Source organism: Narcine bancroftii, chromosome 6 (assembly GCF_036971445.1).
Source record: "Narcine bancroftii isolate sNarBan1 chromosome 6, sNarBan1.hap1, whole genome shotgun sequence".
NCBI lineage: Eukaryota > Metazoa > Chordata > Chondrichthyes > Torpediniformes > Narcinidae > Narcine > Narcine bancroftii.
Window position 1 is genome coordinate 236,749,213 of NC_091474.1, and position 21,968 is coordinate 236,771,180.

Consider the following 21,968-nt stretch of genomic DNA (forward strand, 5'->3'; position numbering starts at 1 on the left):
TATATATTTGAAAAAACTCTTAGTATCATTTTAAATATTGTTAGCTCATCTCCTTTCATAGCTCATCTCTTCTTTCCGAATGACTTTCTTTTTCTCTTTCTGTAAATGTCGAAAGGAATCCCATTCCTCGGATTTCCCACTGATTTTAGCTTCCTTGCTTTTATCCTTTGCTTTTATTTTAGCCTTCACCTCTTTTGTTATCCACAATGGTACTATCTTTCCTTGGACAAATTTCTTTTTCCTTGGAATATATCAATCCTCCATGCCTTTTATTTCTTGCAAAAATATCTTCCAGTCCTGCTCTGATCCTCCAATTAGTTTGCTTTCCCAGTTTACTTGAGCCAGTTCCTTTCTGTGGCCTCCAGAACTGAAGTACAGCAGGACAGGTCCTTCACGGCTTTCACAGATCACAATCCCCTGACTTTCATCTTGGCTAAGATCTCGGACCCCAGATGATGCCGCTTTAGTTGCCCATTCAGAGCCAGCTCTCCAGCGCTTGACATCCTGTTTCGCGAAAACTGCCAAAATGTTTGGCCTGGAAGTCAGCCTGAAGAAAACTGAGGTCCTCCATCAGCCAGCTCCCCACCATGACTACCAGCCCCCCCCACATCTCCATCGGGCACACAAAACTCAAAACGGTCAACCAGTTTACCTATCTCGGCTGCACCATTTCATCGGATGCAAGGATCGACAACGAGATAGACAACAGACTCGCCAAGGCAAATAGCGCCTTTGGAAGACTACACAAAAGAGTGTGGAAAAACAACCAACTGAAAAACCTCACAAAGATTAGTGTATACAGAGCCGTTGTCATACCCACATTCCTGTTTGGCTCCGAATCATGAGTCCTCTACTGGCATCACCTATGGCTCCTAGAAAGCTTCCACCAACGTTGTCTCCGCTCCACCTCAACATTCATTGGAGCGACTTCATCCCTAACATCGAAGTACTCAAGATGGCAGAGACCGACAGTATCGAATCCACACTGCTGAAGATCCAACTGCGCTGGGTAGGTCACGTCTCCAGAATGGAGGACCATCGCCTTCCCAAGATCGTGTTATATGGCGAGCTCTCCACTGGCCACCGTGACAGAGGTGCACCAAAGAAGAGGTACAAGGACTGCCTAAAGAAATCTCTTGGTGCCTGCCACATTGACCACCGCCAGTGGGCTGATATCGCCTCAAACCATGCATCTTGGCGCCTCACAGTTCAGCGGGCAGCAACCTCCTTTGAAGAAGACTGCAGAGCCCATCTCACTGACAAAAGACAAAGGAGGAAAAACTCAACACCCAACCCCAACCAACCAATTTTCCCTTGCAACCGCTGCAACCGTGTCTGCCTGTCCCTCATCGGACTTGTCAGCCACAAACGAGCCTGCAGCTGACGTGGACATTACCCCTCCATAAATCTTCGTCCACGAAGCCAAGCCAAGAGAGATACCACAGATATCATCCCATATCTCATTTGACAGAGGGTCCCAATTCATCTCCAGTTTGTGGTCCGACCTCACCCAGCTGCATCACACAACAGCTTACCACCCACAATCCAATGGGTTGGTTGAGTGCTTCCACAGGTACCTCAAAATCGCACTCATGACCAGTCTTCAAGGACCCAACTGGGTAGATGAGCTACCATGGGCGGTGTTGGGCATCCGCACAGCACCCAAGGAGGACCTCAACACCTCTTCAGCTGAACTCATCTACGGAGCTCCACTGGTGATCCAGGGAGAATTTGTACCATCCCCAGATGGACAGCAGGATGACTCTGCAGCATTCCTCAGTGGGCTAAGGGAAAGAATCGGCAGCCTGGCCCTAATTCCACCTTCCAGGCACGGACACACGATGACCAACATACCCAAAGACCTGCAGGACTGTGACTATGTTTTCATTCGCAGGGGCCCACATCATCCACTGCTTCAGAGACCATATGAGGGTCTGTTCTGGGTCATCCACAACAACGGAGCCACGTTTGATCTGGTGGTCAGAGGCAAGATGTAAGCCTTCACCACAGACAGGCTGAAGCTGGTGCACCTCGTCATGGTGCGCCCGGTCAAGGCACCAGCACCACACCGAAGAGGCTGCAGAGATTTTGCCTCTGGGCACCAAGGACAATTACAAGGATAATACTGCTGGCTCTTGTGGGGGGGGGGTGGGGGGTCATGTGGCAGCCCACCACGGTGATGATCGAGCCAGCACTCTGGGCGGCGAGTGCAACCAAAGGTCAGCAGCCTACACAGCGGCACTGGCCTCATCAAGTGAACAGGCGGGAGAACAGCAAGGGTATCTTAAAGGGCAGCGACTCCAAAATGGCACTGGTCTTCCTGCGCAGCCAACAGACAGGGACAGCGATGGGGAAGAAGGGTATTGTTATGGAGGGAAGTACCTGCGTGTGGGAAACCTGCTTTTGTTATGCATGTTGTGCCATCAGTTGGGGGAGGCGGGGCACAGCGGAAACAGTGCAAGCAGAAAAATTGGGCCTGAGCCCTAATAAAACTCAGAGCTTAACCTGACTGCATTCCGTATGTGTGTCTTCTTTCGAGTAGTGTGCGGCTGCAGCAGACAATTAATAACGAATGTGGGAAAATAGCATGGGAACAAAACACACACACACACACACACACACACACAGACACACAGACACAGACACACAGACACAGACACACAGACACAGACACACAGACACAGACACACAGACACAGACACACAGACACAGACACACAGACACAGACACACACACACACACACACACACACACAATGAACTGGTGCATATAATGATCAAGGAAAAATCACTAAGATGCCCCACCACCCCTTGTCTTAGTGCAGGTACAGCTCTATGCTACAAGAGACACTAATTAAATGCTCCCAGCCCTTTTAGCAGTGCCTATCTTACCAATAGTTTCTCCAGCATCCTTCAACATTTCTAGGCCTGGAGAGAAGCATGGTGGTCCGAAGCTGGCAAAAAGAGAGAGAATGAAGTACACATAGCACCTTTATAGTGCTGGAGGGTCCAGTCCAGGATGTTGGTAGGACCCAATGACTCAGTGCCAAGAGGGTTAATCCAACAGCCAATGAATGGCCCATGGAGAAGTACAAGTAGGCTGGAGAGTCCAGTCCAGGTAATTTACAGGGATTCATCAGCAAGGTGTACACTAATGGGTAGGGTGGAACCAAACCTTGATTGGCAACTGGTGTGTCCTTCAACTAGGTAGGGGGCAATGCTGTCACAGGACAGCCATAACCCTTCCCAATACAATGGCCCAATAATAGAATTTAAAATTGGTTAGAGCCAAACCTCCATTCTTTTTGAGATTTTGGAGATAAATTTATTTAAATGAAGAAATTTATTTTTCCAAATATATGATGATATATAAAATCAAGTGAGTAAAAAAAAATGATTTAGGAACAAAAATTGGAATAGTTTGGAAAATTGGTAAAATATTCATCTTAATAATATTAATTTGTCCAATTAGGGATATTGAAAGAGGGGACTTCTGAAATAAAGATATCGTCACCTGATTTAATAGAGCAAGAAAATGGTCCTTAAACAAATGTTTGTGATTCTTAGTAATTGTTACACCAAGGTATGTAAATTGGCTTTTAGCAATCTTGAATGGAAAAGCAGTGTATAAAGGGTCTGCAGCTGTGGTTCTCAACCTTTTTCTTTCCACTCACATACCACTTTAAGTATTCGGTCTGCCATAAGTGCTCTGTGATTAGTAAGGGATTGCTTAAAGTGGTATGTGAGTGGAAAGAAAAAGTTTGAAAACTATTGTTTGAATCGTCCCTCATTGACTCGTGATGTGCATGGTTTCAGAACTCCAAAGGAAATGGGCCAATGACAATTTTTCTCAAGCAAAATATTTCAGTAACAATTGGGTCTACAGCGGTGGTTCTCAACCTTCCCTTCTGACTCACGTCCCACCTTAAACAATCCCTTACTAATCACAGAGCACCGATGGCATAGGGATTACTTAAAGTGGTATGTGAGTGGAAAGAAAAAGGTTGAAAACCACTGGTCAAAAAAAATTTGCTCATTTGTAAATTTAATTTGTATCCAGAAAACTGACCAAATTGAAGGAGTAAAGTTAATATAAGTAGTAACTGAAGAATTAGGATCAGGTACAAAATCCAAAAGGTCATCACTGTAAAGATAAGCTTTGTGAACTTTGAAGAATGCCTAGAAGGACTCCACAAGTAGGAGTTAATTGGACATGCTGTTGAGTAATAGATTATTGTTTTGGAAAGCCACAGATGAACTGACTTGGAAGATTAGGTCCGGTTCCGCAGTCTGTCTGAGTAAAAATTGCTGTTTTAAGAAGTTCATGTGGTTTTCTCTGAGTGAGAGAGAGAGAGAGAGAGAATTCAGTTCTACAGTTCTACAAATCCTCCCTAAATAATTCCAGTAATATCCTGAGATTCTCTAAAGGCAAGGGTTCTAAAATTAAATTAAATAACAAGGGGCTACTAAGAGGGTAATCCTGTCTGGTCCCCTGATAAATTTTAAAAGGTTTATATTGCAAAGAGTTGGTAAGTATAGAAACAACAGGAGATAGGTAACTTAATCTTCAAAATAAATGTAGGACCAAAATTAAACCTTACTAATATTGTAAATAAATATTCCCATTCAACTCTATCAAAGGCCTTTTCGGCATCTAAAGAGATAATACATTCTGAGGCGGAAACGGAGAGGGGATATTTGATATTCAATAACCAGCGTATATTAAAATGTGAATAATGGTTTTTAATAAAACCTGTCTGAAACAGTAAGAGACAAAATATTTTCCAATGTACTGACCAAGATTTTAGATAATTTTTTTTACATTGACACTAAGATGAGATATTGGCCTGTTGGAGGCACAAATTGATAAATCTTTATTCATTTTTTGGGATGAGGGAAATCGTTGCATCATGAAAAGTGGTTGGCAAGTTCCTAGATTTAAAAGAGTTAGAAAATACAGAGCATAAATAATGTACCAGCAGATGGGAATACGTTTTATAAAACTCGACAGGAAAGCAGTCAGGGCCTGATGCTTTGCCAACTTGTAATGATTTAATAATCATTATTAACTCTTGCTGTGAAATAGTTTTTTTTTTAATTGTAATTGTACTTCTAAAGAAAGAATACGTATTGTCAAACGGTCTAGAAAATGTGTCATAAGAATTTGATCAATGGGAAAATCAGATTTTTAAAGATTAGAATAATATTGTCAAAACATTTCATTAATTTCTACATGGTCTGTGATAACGCTACCTTCATGTGGTTCAAGGGAAAATGTATTACAATTCTGTGTTCTTCTTCTTTGGCTTGGCTTCGCGGACGAAGATTTATGGAGGGGGTAATGTGTAATACCAGAAAAAAAGGCAAATTAAACTCTTCACTCTGTCTGCTGAAATAACTGGGATCTTGCAGTGGCAACCCATTGCAACTTCCCGTCCCATTCCCAAGACAACATGTCTGTCTGTGGTCATGTGCACTGCCAGACTGAGACCACCCACAAATGGGAGGGACAGCACCTCATATTCCATCTGGGTACACACCAACGGGATGGCATTAACATTGACCTCTGATTTCCTTTAGCCTCCGTCCCTGTCTTTTGCCTTCACCTATCGGTAAATCTCCTTTCCTCTAGCTCATGTTCCTCTCTTTCTATCCCTTCTGTCCCCTTTCCTCCAACTCTGCATTCACAGAGCCACCCCTTCACCCAGTCAATTCTCACCTTTCCTCTCCTCTCCATGCCCAATTATGGCACTTTGCCTGTCCTCCTCCCCCACCCTTACTTCTCTCCTTCCCCCAGGTCCCTGCCTGCTATTTGGTCATATCTTACCACCTCAGACACCCTCTATTCACCCTCCACCCAGGAGGAAGAAGGCTCAACAAAGGAAAATCAAGTAAGACCAAGCCTGCGGCCAATCTCTCGAAGGACACCATGGTGGGACATCGGATGGAACGGATGACCCCTGCAGTGAGACTCAAGGTATAGGGACCATTTGCACCACATTGCTGAAGTGTTGCTGCACTTGGCAGGTCCCAGACCGTTTCCTGGTTCAGGTCTCTTTGTCCCATATGCTTGCAGTGATTCAACAGTCTGGATAGGTCCCTGACTGTTTCTCAGCTTTGAGAATGTTTGCATCATACAGTTCCAGTATCTCAGTGCTCTAGACAGGTCCCCAACTGTCTCCCCATTCAAGAGTAGTCCCCGCTGCTCTGTTGCAGAGTTTCAGTTCTCTGGGACCGGTTCCAGACCTTTCCCCAGTTCAGGGCTGATTGGATCACACCATCGCCATGTCTCAGCACTCTGGGCAGTTTTAATGATACTCTGAGAAGGGCATCATGTGACAATAGACTTGAAACTTGAAAACATGGCAAGTACGAACCGAGGCAGTGCATGAGAGGTCATTTAACTTCTTCTTGCACTCACCTTCATGATGACGTGCAGTTCAGTTCCAAGTTAGGACCATATAACCCACCCTCCATGTCACTGAAACAACCTGCCTGGGGCTTTGCTTCCAGATATCCTCAGTGAATGGCTTCCACTAAACCTCAAAGCTTATCAAGCTCCCCACATGGTGACAAATATCAGTGCTCATTTCTGAATCAGTGTCAAAATCACCTGGACATGGTCGTTGGATGTCAAGAGATAATGATTAAAATAATCCTTAGATATGCGTTGATGACAGAATTATACTTATTGATTACTCTTGAGAGACCTCAGCCTGCTGCTTCTAAGATGTTATCCCTGGGTTAGAATATTCTGAACATCAATATTTGATTAATGGGAGAGATTATGAACAAGCTGAACATGATTTATTGGCATGGGGTTGGTGTAGTCAAAATGGCCTGTTCGCATGCTGTATGTATGTCTAAGTTTATATATTTTTAACATAGGCAGTAGTAGAAAAGTTGACGAGAATGTTGGGAAAATACAAGAAGAGAATTAATGTCGGACAGACGGAAGTCGACAGTTGACGGTCAACATGGTGGAAGAGTTGTTTCTGTGAAGTGTCTTTCCATAATGATGACTTTAAATGATAACCTCCCTCCACTATGCATCAATAACTCTGAGGCAAAGAGAGTAGAGAGCACCAAGTTCCGTGGAGTTCCCTCTAGTAGAGACCTGTCCTGGACAATGTCTTCTCACTTGTCAGGAAGGTGCAGAAGTGCTGCACTTCCTGAGGAGACTGAGGCGGACAGATTTCAGACTTATTATCGGCATACGTACATGACATCCCATACAACCCTGAGATTCCTTTTTCCTGCGGGCCTGGCAGAGTTACCACTAATTGGTAGTGCAAAAAAAGACTGTACACAATGTATACATGTAAGGAAATAAAGAAATATAAACAGGTAACAAATGTAAACAAACTGACTGTGCAATGCAGAGATAACAAAAAGAAAATCAATAAAGTGCACAAGCCAGAGTCGTTAAATGAGTCCCTGATTGAGTTTGTTGTTGAGGAGTCTGATGGCGGAGGGGGAGCAGCTTTTCCTGGAAAACTGGTGGTGCGAGTCTTGTAGCCCCTATACCTCTTTCCTGATGGCAGCACCGAGAAAAGTGTGCTGGGTGGTGTGGATATTTGAGGATTGATGCTGCTCTCTGAGGCAGCGTTCCCTGTAGATGTGCTTAAGAATGGGGAAGGTTTTGCCAATGGTGTCATGGGCTGTTTCCACTACCTTGTGGAAGGCTTTATGGGTATTATGTCCCCATTATACAGGGGCTCTATCAAGAATATCCTGGCTGGCTGTATCACAGTGTGGTACAGATGCTGCAGGGGATTGGATCGGTGTCAATCAACATGACTGTAAGAGCGGCAGAGACGATCCCTGCAGTCTCTTTCCCACCCCCCACCCCCGATCCCATTGATGTGATCTATCAGGATCACTGATTGAAGGCAGCTCATAAAATCGTAAGGTCTCTTACCACCCTGCACACAGCATCTTCCAGCTACTTCCATCAGGAAAGATATACAGACGTACCAGAGCCAGAACCACCAAAGTGAGAAACAGCTTCTTCCCATGGGCAGTGAAGCTGGTAATGACTGATGAACCTCTCATACAATCCCTCCAAGACTATTTATTTAATGATATTTATTTATTTTTATATATGCACTGCATATAAATTGCTTGTAAATATGTGTGCTATGTGTATGCCTGTACATGAGGGTTGAAGAGTGCTGTTCCATCCAGTTGTACTTATACAATTATTTGAAAATTGACAAGGGGCTGTACAGATCATAAATTACACCTTAATTTAAGCAGTTACTTAAAGTGCAGTGTAAAACGGGTCCCCGAGGTTCAGGATTGTACATTCAACATGGTAACAATCAACAATCACCTCGGAGCAATTGCGAATAAAAATACAACTGAATATAGAATGTTAAATCAGTTGTTCTTAACCTTTTTCTTTCCACTCACATTCCACTTTAAGTAATCCCTATGCCTTTGGTGCTCTGTGATTAGTAAGAGATTGCTTAAGGTGGCACCCCCATGTCCCCTGATGAATCTCTACTGTCAGTATCTGAAGATGACGTGTGGGCTCCCTCCAGGAGAGTGAATGCAAAGAAAACATCCAGTCAGGACGGAGGACCAGGCTGAGTACTGACAACCCATGTTGACCAACTTGCCAATACGGAAATCTTTAACATCTCACTCCAACAGGGCATGGTCCCCATCAGTTTCAAACAGACCACAATCATACCTGTGCCCAAGACGAGCGTGGTAACCTGTCTAAATGACTACTGACCAGTGGCACTCACATCCACAGTGATGAAGTGTTTGAAAAGGCTGGTGTTGAAGCACATTAGCTCCTGTCTGAGCAATGACATGGATCCAGCCCATTTTGCCTATCGTAGCAACAGGTCTACAGCAGATGTCATCTCACCGGCTCCACACAAAGCCCTGGACCGCCTGGAGAGCAGAGACGCATACACCAGAATGCTCTTTATTGACTGCACTTCAGATCGTCATCCCCTCCGAACTGATCAGCAAACTCCAAGACCTGGACCTCAATTAGCTCACTGTGTTATTGGATTTCCTCACCTCCAGACCACAATCAGAGCAGAATGACAAGAACATCTCCTCCATAATCTCCATAAGCACCAGATGAGAGGGCTGTGGGCTTAGCCCCCTGCTCTCCTCCCATTATATCTGTGACTGTATAGCTTGGCATGACAACAGCACCATTTATAAATATGCCGATGACGCCACTGTTGAGAGCTACATAAAAAGAGGTGACAAGTCAGCACACAGGAGGGAGATTGAAAACTTGGCCAAATGGTGCACCAAAAGCAACCGTGCACTCATTATCATCAAAACCATGGGGATGATTGTGGATTTCAGAAAGGGAAAACTAGTGGTCTACGATCATTGGGGGGGATCAGAGGTGGAGAAGGTGAGCAAATTTAAATTACTGGGAGTCACTCTCTCAGAGGACCCAACACACTAATGGCATGGTGAATAAAGTACGTCAGCACCACTTGCTTCCTCAGGAGGTTGTTATGACATCAGAGCTTTGTCAAGGCCCGAACTGCTGGTTATATATCGTTACATCCTTCAGTCACGTCGAGACCTGCTGAGTTCCTCCAGCTTACTGCCATCGCAGCGTCTGCTGGCTTTTCACTTCGTTGTCAGAGGCTCCATACTTCAGATGAAATATGAAGCCTCAGGAGAAGGATGGAAACAACCCCACAGCTCAGCTTGGACTGGGAACCCCAAGTGTTTGAGTGCATAGTCTCAAGCTGCACTCATTATCTGGGGGACATAAAACCATGCGCTGGAGAAACTCACCCTGGGAGAAGTAAAAGCATTGCTGTCGATTCGGGTCAGGCAGCAGTGGAATCAAGCATGTTGGGTGTTTGAAGACAGGGCATCAAGGGTTGTGTGAAGGATCAGCTCATGTTTAAATGGCGGAAACGACCCAATGGGCCGATTGGCCTGCATCTGCTCATATACTGTGTGCTCTTCGTCGGGATCTGATGAACGGCTCCGAGTTGAAACGTGGACGCTTCTCCTTCCCCGATGCTGTTTGGTCCACTGAGCTCCTCCAGCAGATTGTTGCCTTCTCCAGATTCCATTCTATTCACACAAAGCCCTCGAGGAAGAAAGAGGTGCTGAAGCGCCCCCCCCCCCCCCACCGAGACCCACCTGCGGTGACGATCCGCTGCTGAGCCCCACTAAACCGCAGCGTGAAAGCCGCTACAGAAGATGCTATTTCTGTGGTTTGGCGTGACACGTTCGCTCTCAGTGCCCCGCGCGGCAAGCCATTTGCGGAAAGCGAGGGCACTGGGCCCAGACCCTGCCATGAGCGAGAGTCCTCGCCTGGCCTACGCCGCGAGTTGAAGAGTAAGGAGAAGAAGCGCTCAAGCGCTACTAATAAGCAGGCGCACTGCCACAAGACCGCTGTGTTGACCTGGAGAGCCAATGATTCTTCAGTGTTTTCTGAAATCTTAAGTGGAACTGCCAGCGACGTGGTGAACTCCGACAGATCGCCACCATGGGGAGACCCTGTTTGCCGATTAATCAAGACGAACCCCATGACCTGAAGCATTCCACAATGAAGGTGGAAGTAAACAGGGAGCCTAGTGACTGCTTGTTCGATTCACCCTATGACTGCTAGCGCCCTGAATCTTACCTTATATCCATCCAAGCGCAAAATTTCTATGGTTTGTTCTGGACTAGAATGAGATGTTACAAGTTGCTGTAAAATAACCCTGAAGGTACAGGGAAATGAATATACAGACTTCAAATTACACGTGCTCCCTGCTCTGTGTGCTCCGATGATTTTAGGATTAGATTTCCAATGCCAAATGAAAGTATCATATTGGTATTTAACGGCCCAGTATCATTGGTTACAGTTTCCCAAGAGGCTGTTTGTGGGTTATCGACTCTACCAATCTAACCCCGGATCGTAAGCCTAGAGCTACATAGAGTAGGCACTACAGCAAAGAGGACAGACTCTTTATAAAGGACGAGGTTAAATGCTTATTGAAAGAAAAGATCATCGAACCCAGTACAAGTCCTTGGCGTGCACAAGTTGTAGTCATCAAAAATCTAGAATGGTCGTGGACTACTTCATAAACTATAAACAGGTTTACACAACGAGATGATTATCCCCTGCCTCATATCTCAAACCTGGTAAACCAGATTGCACAATACAAGATATATTCCACAATTGATCTGAAATCAACTAATTATCAGGTGTCTATTCACAAAGATGAAAGGCAGCTTACCGCTTTTGAGGCAGATGGCAAACTTTTCCAGTTTAAAAGAATCCCTTTTGGAGTTACCGACAGTGTATCCATCTTCCAAAGAGAGATGGATAAGCTAGTAGACGCTCATAACTTGCAAGCCACTTCCCCTTATCTGGTCAATGCCACTATATGCGGCAAGGACTTAAATGATCACGATCGGAACTTACAAAAATTTCTCCAGGTGCACTTAACCCTTAACAATGACAAGTGTGTATACCACACTAAACTCCTGGCTCTACTAGGCTACGTAGTGAGTAAAGGGGAGATCATCCCAGACCCAGAGAGAATGAGACCACTCTTGGATCTACCCTCACCTACCACACAAAAGTCCCTCAAGCGTTGCCTGGGGTTTTTCTCCTATTAAGCTCACTGGGTGCCAGTTGTTCAAAATTAAATTGAAGAGCAAGATTAAAAATGATAAGATCACGTGTTGGGGAATCAAGCTTTTATACTCTATTGCCCAGGAAAGTTGAATGATCCTCTGGACGCACTTTCTCGCATGACCGGTGCAAGTCTACAGCTAGACCATTCACGATGAATTATGTCACCCAGGGGTCACTAGATTTTATCATTATGTGAAATCCCTCAATTTGCCGTACCCACGAGAAGACATCAAGGTACTAACCAACAAGTGTGCGCGGAGTGTAAACCACGCTATTATAAACCTTCCATTTCCACGCTGATTAAGGCGTCTAGACCATTTTAATACCTCAGCATGGATTTTAAAGGACCACTACCCTCGAGTAATAAGTACACCTATTTTCTTAAAATTGATAAATTCTCTCGTTTCCCCTTCACTCTACCATGTGCTGATGTTTCTGCTCATTCTGTTATTAAATGTCTTGATATGATTTTCAGTATTTTCGGTTATCCTAACTTCATTCATAGTGACAGAGGGTCAGCTTTTATGAGTTCTGAACTTAGGCAATACCTTCTTGATGGGAGATAGCTACTCGTCAAACTACAAGCTATAGCCCACGGGGAGTGGAGCACCTTAACGGTACAATCTGGAAAGCTGTCATTCTAGTACTAAAATCAAAAGGTCTCCCCACCAGCCGCAGGCAAGATGTGCTGCCAGAAGCATTAAACCCTATCTCTACACGGCTTTGTCCAACTACCAATGATACTCCTCACCAACGTCTTTTTGTTTTCCCTAGAAAATCGAAAACTGGATCGACCTTGCCGCCTTTTTTTGCCACTTTTTTTTCTGCTATGTATTCTCATTAATTCTGTTTGTAACCCTTGATCTTCCGTGATTTGTTTTTTTGCTTTTGCCATTATTGTATTTTATTAAAATTAATCCATTTTTGGCAGGCGGGGGTGGGGTGAATGTGTTGATGTAATGGGGGGGGGGGAGCATATTATACTGACTGCTTGCTATTGGCTGTGGCTGGAAAATAACCCTGAAGGTACTGGTTGAACAGATGGAGATGCTTTCCCACTGGCCAGTTTAATGGTGGTTATCTCTCTCTTTGGCTTGGCTTCGCGGACGAAGATTTATGGAGGGAGTAAAATGTCCACATCAGCTGCAGGCTCGTTGGTGGCTGACAAGTCCGATGCGGGACAGTCAGACACGGTTGCAGCGGTTGCAGGGGAAAATTGGTTGGTTGGGGTTTGGTGTTTTAGTATAACACTTGTCTGGTCCCTGTCTATGGCATTTCAACGTGAAGATCATTCGTTTGTTGCCTGGATGGCAGTGTAGGACCAGTGTGGAATAAATATTGTTACTTCAATTTTCATTATCCATCGTTATTCCCAAATAAATTGGACTTCAATTATTTTTTTCCCCTTGTAAAATGTAACAGCCCTCTGCAATAAGTGAATTCTTCAGTGGTGGTATGGTGTGCATCATCTCCTGGCAGGTTACAGGAGAATAAGAGGGAGTGGTGACAGAAGGCCAGCCTGCCCCAGCTCCTTCTGTGCAAGCATATATGGCTCTCTGCAGTGCTGCAACGATGTGGATGTCTTAAGCTGGTGGAAATAAAGGAATCTTTAATCAGCTGGCAAACACAGTGGGTGAAAAATGATGGGCAGATGCACTCTGTGGAGTTAGTCCAGTGCCAGGCATCAGTGAAATTGAAATGAGTGTCTGCGGCTGGATACAAGCAACCAGCAGGGCTCACTCTAATCACCGGTGTGGGATTTTAATGCCGTTGATTCGCCATTTGAGGAGAAGGATGCTTGAAGGTGAAGATCTCAGACTAACATCTCCGAGAGAGTGGAGACCACAAAGTTCCTTGGTTTGCATACGAAGGAAGGCCCACAACACCTACTCCTTAGTCAAGAAGGTGCAGCAGCGCCTACACTTCCTAAGGAGGTAGAGGAGGGCAAGGCCCCCATCCCGACAACATTTTGCAGGTGCACAACTAAGAGTATTCTGTCTAGCTGCATTTTATTTTCAGAGTTCATGCATGACATCACATACGACCCTGAGATTCTTTATTTTTCCCTTGCGGGTCAGGCAGAATTTCTGCTTATGGGTAGTGCAAACTGTACTCCAGAAAATGTGTTTACAAAAGAGAGAAACTTAAGCAGACGATACCAAAATAGGGGGAGTGGTTTGGTAGTGAGGAAGGTTTTCTTGGATTACACAAGAATTTGGTTTGTTTGGAAGAGTGGGCTGAAAGATGGCAGATGGAATTTAATGTAGACAAGTGTGAGATGCTGCATTTCAGAAAGAAATAACCAAAATAGGACATATCCCGTTAAGGGGAGGGCATTGAGGTATGCAAAGAGATCTTGGGGTTATGGTACAGAGTTCCTTGAAGGTGGATTCCCATGTAGACAGGGTGGTTAAGAAGGCATATGGTTTGCTGGCCTTCATAAATCATAGTGTAGAGTATAGGAGCTGGGAAGTGATGCTGTGGCTGTTTAAGGCATTGGTGAGGCCAGGTTTGGAGTATTGTGTTCGGTTCTGGTCTCCAAATTATAGGAAGGATTTTGATAAAGTGGAGAGGGTGCAGAGAAGATTTACAAGGATGTTTCCTGGCTTACAACATCTAGAGTACAGAGAAAGATTAAGGAGACTGGGACTTTATTCATTGGTATGTAAATGATTGAGCGGTGATTTGATAGAGGTATTTAAATTTATGAAGGGAATAGATAGATTAGATGTGAGTAGAGTCTTTCTCCTGAGGGCAGGGGAGGTTGGAACAAGAGGGTATAAGTTAAGGGTAAGGGGGCAAAACATTAGGAGAAATATGGGAGGATGCTTCTTCACTCAGAGAGTGATGGCTGAATGGAATGATCTTCCAGAGGAGATAGTTACGGAATCAGGATCCTTTCTGTCATTTAAGAGAAGGTTGGATGTGTACATGGATATGGGGGGGTTGAAGGGTTATGGGCGGAGAGTGGGAGGAGGGAACTAGTGGAGTTGTTCAAGTGAACCGGCGCAGACTCGAAGGGCCTATATGGCCTGTTTCCGCTATAAACTGTTATATGATTATAAGCAGTGTTACTGAGAGCTGAATGTGACGGGTCTCCAGGCAGCTAACACCGTGGTGAGAAGAAGCATAAAAACTGGATCCTTGAGAGAACAAAGAGAAGCTGGAGGGACTCAGTGGCATGGTTACCCGAGTGGTTAGTGTAACATTATTGCAGCAGCAACAATCTGGGTTTCATTTAGTTGCTGTCTGTAAGGAGTTTGCACGTTCTCCCTATGACCTGTGTGGGTTTCCTCAGGGTGCTCTGATTTCCACTGTGACAGAGTATGTTTTTGGGAAAGGTTTGTTAGAGTAGATCAACATACAAACACTTTAAAACAGACCTTATTTGAAAAAAAACTGGAGCTCTGCTAATTCTAGACATATCAGGGCCTCACAATCTTTGCAAGAGCTTTGGAGAGTGCCCAAGAGACTTCACTAATGGATGTTGTTTACAAAAAGGCAACAGATGAAAGAGCTTGTCGGAGCCACAGACAGTCTGGAGGGGAACTTGCTGTTCTAAGAGGGTCATGTGGTTTTGCAAGCAGAGAGAGTCAAACAGGCTTTCTCTCAGAGAGAGACACACACAGATCACTTCCACATTGTTAGAGTCAGCAGCAGAAGTGGTGACTGGAACAGCACAAGCTGGCAAGCTTGTGGAAAACCCCATTTGGAAGATGGGTTGTAAGCCTGGTCAAAGCCCTTGTGGTTCATGCAAGAGGAGATGATTGGCTGACTAATGTTTCACTTGAAGTAAGTGAAACAAAAATGAACTCTGTGGTGACCTGAAAGGAAGAGGTTATCATCTGGAGAACCCTGAAGGGGGCAAGTTTCATCAGCAAGTCACTGAAGTGGCTGATGGAAGTAAATCAGTTGTGGATGTTATTGTACAGCAAATATCTTTCTGAAAACTGAGAAGAACCTTCCTGACCAGTAACCATTTACCTTTCAAGCACCAAAGCCTGGTGAACTTTATAAATGTTAAATTCTGTGCACAGTATAAGAATTGCCTGCAACTAGTGAACTTGGAGGAATGAAAAGTGAGATTGGACTGTGAACCAAAGAACTTTTCTGAACTTACACACACATTACATACACGTGCGCTTAGAATTAGAAGGGGGTTAAGTTAGGTTAGTTAAGTCAATAGTGATAAGTTAAAGTGTGATTCTGTTTTCATGTTTAAAGATAATTGAAAGCAACTTTTGTTTAAGTAACCATTTGTCTGGATGAATATTTATTGCTGCTGGGTTTTGGGGTCCTCTGGGCTCGTTACACCACACTTAAACCAGAGACACATAGTAAATTGATTGATCACATGGGGTGCAATTAGGCACTGCTGGCTCATTGGCCGGAAAAGCCTGTTAAATTAAATTTTTAGATGTTAAATGCATCACGTTCCTCCTGGACAGCCTTAAACCTCATGGCTTGAACATTGACTTTCCCCCTTTTAGTTAGCCCTCAGCTCAATCTAGTTCCACTTCTTCCATCTCTATTATCTCCTCCTGTTCATAACCTTCTGACTTCACCCTTCCCCAGCTGTCTCTTCCTCTACCTATCACTTCACCTCTCTCACCTTCTTTCCAATACCCTTTCATCTCAACCCCTCCCCAGCCTGTTCCACTCCTCTTTCCCCTCCCTAATCCACACCCCTTGATATCACCACCTCCTACTATCACCTCGATAAAAGGGTCCTGGCCTTCAACATTGATTGACGGCTTCTACCCATGGATGTTGCCTGGCCTGCTGAGTTCTTTCAGCATGGATTTTTGTTCCCTTGCCTAGAGACAAGCTATAGGAGAACTGCAACAAAAATTTGTGTGAAACCCGGCCAAAATGTAATGAGATGTCAACACAGAACAGCCCATCTGTTTTTTGAGGAAAGGAAAACAAAAATGTGTTTTAATTAACAAAAAAAAGCAGTCACACCATTTTAAACAGTTGGAACGTTCACCCACCGATGTGGCAGTGGCAGAGTTGATTCAAATCCTAACCTTTGTTCCCTGACCCCCTTGTGCAGCGACCTCCTGTGCAACATACTGCAGTGAGTTTCCACGGTGACTGGCACAATAATGCACTCTTAACAGATTTTGCAAGGCTTAAAGCAGCTTGTCCACACTCTTAGACATATTGCTGGTCCTCCCTCGACTATGCAGTAGTTTTACAAGCAGAAATTTGCCTTCACGGAAATCTCAAATCACCACCATTAAAAGTTTCTTCTTAAGCTTGGCTTCGCGGACGATTTATGGAGGGGTAAAGTCCACGTCAGCTGCAGGCTCATTTGTGGCTGACAAGTCCGATGTGGGACAGGCAGACTCGGTTGCAGTGGTTGCAAGGGAAAATTGGTTGGTTGGGGTTGGGTGTTGGGTTTTTCCTCCTTTGTCTTTTGTCAGTGAGGTGGGCTCTGCGGTCTTCTTCAAAGGAGGTTGCTGCCCGCCGAACTGTGAGGCGCCAAGATGCACAGTTTGAGGCGATATCAGCCCACTGGCGGTGGTCAATGTGGGAGGCACCAAGAGCTTTCTTTAGGCAGTCCTTGTACCTCTTCTTTGGTGCACCTCTGTCACGGTGGCCAGTGGAGAGCTCGCCATATAACACGATCTTGGGAAGGCGATGGTCCTCCATTCTGGAGACGTGACCTACCCAGCTCAGTTTGATCTTCAGCAGTGTGGATTCGATGCTGTCGGCCTCTGCCATCTCGAGTACTTCGATGTTGGAGATGAAGTCGCTCCAATGAATGTTGAGGATGGAGCGGCGACAACGCTGGTGGAAGGTGATGCCGGTCTCTCAGATTTTATCTGTCAATATTATTTTCGGCTGGTATTTCTTGATGCATTCCCGTTGTTTCATGTTATGCAAAATCACAGAAAATTGCAGAACCAGGCAACTGGGGTGAAAGACTACAGAGTTCCATGAAAGATGGGTGGTGAAAAAGGCATTTGTTGGTCAGGGCATTGAATGCATAGCATAAAAAGTCAAGTTGCAACTGTACAAGAGGATGGATTATTGTTTCGAATGCATCAGATGAACAGACTCAGAAGTTTGGGTGCTACAATCTGTCTGGTTGCAGTTTGCTATTCTAAGAAGGTCATGTGGTTTTGCAAGCAGAGAGAGAGAAAGAGAGAGAGAGAGAGAGAGAGAGAACTGATTTTTGCAGTCATGGCAAGCTGGCAGCTTGTTGAAACCCCATTTTGAAGATGGGTTGTGAGTTCTGAGTTCAGCCTGTTGAAAACCCTTGTGGTCCACACAAGAGGAAATGGCTGAACTGAAATAAGGGAAACAAAAGGAACTCTGTGCTGGCCTGCAGAAGAAGAGGTTATCATCTGGAAACCCTGATGGGGCAAGTTTCTTCGACAAGATACTGAAGTGGCTGATCAGAGGGAATCAGTTTTTGTGTGTCCAACGAGCAACAAATATCTCTCTCTGAAAACAATAAGAACCTTCCTGAGCAGTAACCAATTACCTTTAAGCACCAGAGCTTGGAGAAAATTCATAAACATTAAAGTCTGTGAACAGTATAAGAATTGCCTGACACCGGTGAACTTAAAGTGAGAAGTGAGATTGGACTGTGAATCAAAGAACTTTTCTGAACTTGTACACACATTATAATTAGAAGGGGGCTAAGTTAGGTTAAGTTCATAGTAATAAGTTAGAGTTTGATCCTGTTTTTAAGTTTAAAGAAAATTGAAAATGACTTTTGTTTAAGTAACCATTTGTCTTGGTGAATTTCTGTTGCTGCTGGGCTTTGGGGTCCTCTGGGCCCGTAACAATAACAAAAGAAGAATCTTGAATCTTGAAGTGCGAACTTGCCCTCCTAATTGATTATTGCACTTAACCTTCAACAACTCGTTTAAACACTCAGATACATCCCATTGAACATCAACATATTTTTAACAGTGGCTCTGCTTTCTGGTCCTGTAACTTCACATGTTCTCACAAACCTGCCATATCCTAGCCACTCACACAGCTGACATACAAAAGTCTTTCAAATAAACAAATTTAGAAATACAGGCTCTTCCCACCCACAAGCCCGTGCCCCCAATTACACCCAATTAAACTGCAACCCCCAGTGCGTTTTTGGATGGTGGGAAGAAACCGGTGCTCCCAGAGGAAACCCGCACAGACGCGGGGAGAACGTACAAACTCCTTACAGACAATGCCGGATTTGAACCCGTGTAACTGGCTCTCTAAGTTTGCTGCCCAACTCTTTACATTCTCCCCCTCCCCCTCCACGTTCACATACTATCTAATTTAGTCCCGATTTCAAAGCGAACTTGGAAAACACGATACTTGGCCTCCTCAGTCAAATTCACATTAGGTGTAGCCCAAGCACAGATCCCTGTTGCACCCCACTAATCACAATGTTTCAACCCAAGAAGGATCGGCTTCTCCTGCCTGTTGGATGGCTAATTTTCTGTCCACACTAACACATTACCTCCCATGAAGTAAAACACACACAAAAAAGCGCACATGGTGGTTGAAGTAAAAAAAAACATAATGCCGGAGAAAATCAACAGGTCAAACAGTGTCGTTTATATTGTAAAGGTAAATGTTTCAGGCTTGAGTCCTTCATCAATGTATAGACAATATGTGGGCAGGAACCCAAGGGTTTTTATAATACCTCCATGTGCTCTATCCTTATTAACCACTCTCCTGCTGGATTACGACAGACATGGTTTCCCCCACCTCCCCACCTATTCTGCTGGCAACATTCTGACAGAATTCTAATTAATTCGCCACATGTGATTTTCACGTTATTAAAAAAAGGCACAAGAGATTGCAGATGATGGAATCTGGAGCAAAACTAAATTGCTGGAGGAACTCAGTGGGCAGAGCAGTCCCTGTGGGGGAGAGAGGGAGGGTATAAGGAATTGTCAGTGCTTCAGGCCGAGAGCCCCCATCAGAGTAAGAAATTTGTAGGTTCTCCCCGTGTCTGCGTGGGTTTCCCCTGACTGCTCTGGTTTCCTCCCACCCTCCAAAAACATACAGGGGTTGTAGGTTAATTGGCATATTTGGAGGTCACAGCACCCCCCACCACCCCGGGATGGAAGGGTGTGTTTCTGTGCTAAATAAAAAAAAACTAAAAATATCAACAATTTCTTAATCCCTCCCTCTTTCCCCACAGATATGGCTTGACACTTGATTTCGTTCACCAGCTTGTTTCATTCATTTTGCGTTCCCGTTGACTGTTCATTCCCATTATTCTTTGCAAGATATTCTCCTAATAAATCCACGTTGATAGATTCTATTCTTAATGTTGCAAATGCTATATTGATGTTATATATGCATGGTATGGCCCAAATTAATTTAATTTACAGTGAAAAGATAATTAAATTATGGATGGAACAATGCTTATGGTGGGAGGATAATACATATACAAAGTTACCGAAACTTATTTTCACATATCTAGAATACGGAGAAAGATTGAGTAGATTGGGTCTTTATTCATTGGAGCATTGAAAGTTGAGGGGGGAATTTGATAGAGGTATTTAAAATTATGAGGGGAATAGATAGGGTAGATGTGAATAGGCTCTTCCCCTTGAGGGTAGGTGAGATTGAATCGAGGGGTCATAAGTTGAGGGTTAGGGGGAAAAACTTTAGAAATAACCTAAGGGGAAGCTTCTTCACTCAAAGTGGTGGCTGAGTGGAATGGCCTTCCGGAAGAGGTGATTGCGGCAGGGTTAATTTTGTCATTTAAGGGGAGGTTGGATGAGTGCATGGATGTGAGGGGATTGGAAGGTTATGGGCAGGGAGCAGGTAGGTGGAACTAGTGGAGTTCACTTAAATCAGTGCAGACTAGCAGGCCTATATGGCCTGTTTCCATACTGTAATGGTTATATATATATATATACATATATATATATATACATATATATATATATATATATATGTATATATATCACCACTCTTGTTACATTTGCAAAGTTACAGACATGCATTTATGATACGAGTATCATGTATATACAGTGATGTGAGAATGTATTTATAATATTAAAAGAAGGTATAAGAACTTTTTTCCAACATTCATTTGTAATACATTCATTTGCATTTACAGTATTTTATCTTTAATTTAATTTTAATTTAGAGACAGAGCCCGGTAACAGGCCCTTCTGGCCCACAAGGCACTGATGCCCAAATTCCTCAATTAACCTCATACGCTTTTGGAGGGTAGGAGGAAGGGGAGCACCTGGACAAAACCCATGTAGACATTAGAAGAATGTCAAAACCCTGTACGGATAGCACCAGGACAGAGCATTGCGCTAACCGCTACGCGGTAATAGCATTGCGTGAACCACAACGGTAACTGTGCCACCTTATTAAAATTAATTTCAAATGGATAGGAGAGGATATGGACCAATTGAGTCTACTTGGTCAGCATGAAGGGTCTGTTTCCGTGCCATAAGACAGTATGATTACATGCTGGCAGAATGTATTACAGGTAATCCTCAACTTACCACCTGAGCGAGTTACGTCCACCCACACATTCGACTGGAATTTTTAAAAAAGATACGATACATATGCTGAGATTCTTCATTGAAAGTTGTTTGGAAAAATTGCTTTAACACCTCATTAAGACATACGAATCTGACTTACCACCAATCTGAGTTATGGCCAATCCTTCGGTCCCAAACACCGTCGTAAGTTGAAGACTACCTGCACTGATGTGTTATCACCATGAATTCATGAATGAATATTCTATTATGTCTTATGGTGAATTTGAAATGTTCCTGATATTTTTGTACAGGTTTTAGAATACATGCTTTAATGTTACTAAAACAATTTAATATAGCTAGAACCCATTTAGATAAAACCAGAATACATTTTAAAGTTTTATCTATATGCATTCATGGTGTATCTGGAATACCTTAATGACACCGTTGCACATAGCAACTAGAGCTCCTTTTATTCCAACACATATCCTAAATGCTATTGTTACCCTTCTCACTCCTTCTACCACATTGAACACAGCCCAAGAAGCTGCATCTCTTCTTGTAGCCTTTTCGACTTCGTGCTGAGTTCAAGGAAAATTGTCATTTCTGGCCCTTGTATCTCACATTCCCATATTTCATCGTTGGCTTCGCTCTCTCTATTCTTCTAATAATTTCATGTTACATGTAATTCCTTCGCTGCATTTAAAGTGGGATGGGAAAGATTGAAAGAGGACCTGAGGGGAATCTTATTCACCCAGGGGTTGGTGTGTGCAGGGAACAAGGAAGCAGAAGAGATTGGGACCATTGTGATGTACAACAAACATTTAGATAATTCGTTTATTGTCACACGCACCAAAATATTGCTGCATCTGA

The 21,968-nt window shown here is 43.9% G+C and overlaps 1 long non-coding RNA gene across 4 annotated transcripts in view; it reads left to right on the forward strand.

Annotated features, from left to right (window-relative positions):
- LOC138735559 (uncharacterized) overlaps positions 1-21,968 on the forward strand; it is a 97,006-nt gene that overhangs the window by 50,889 nt on the left and 24,149 nt on the right. The window lies entirely within an intron of this gene.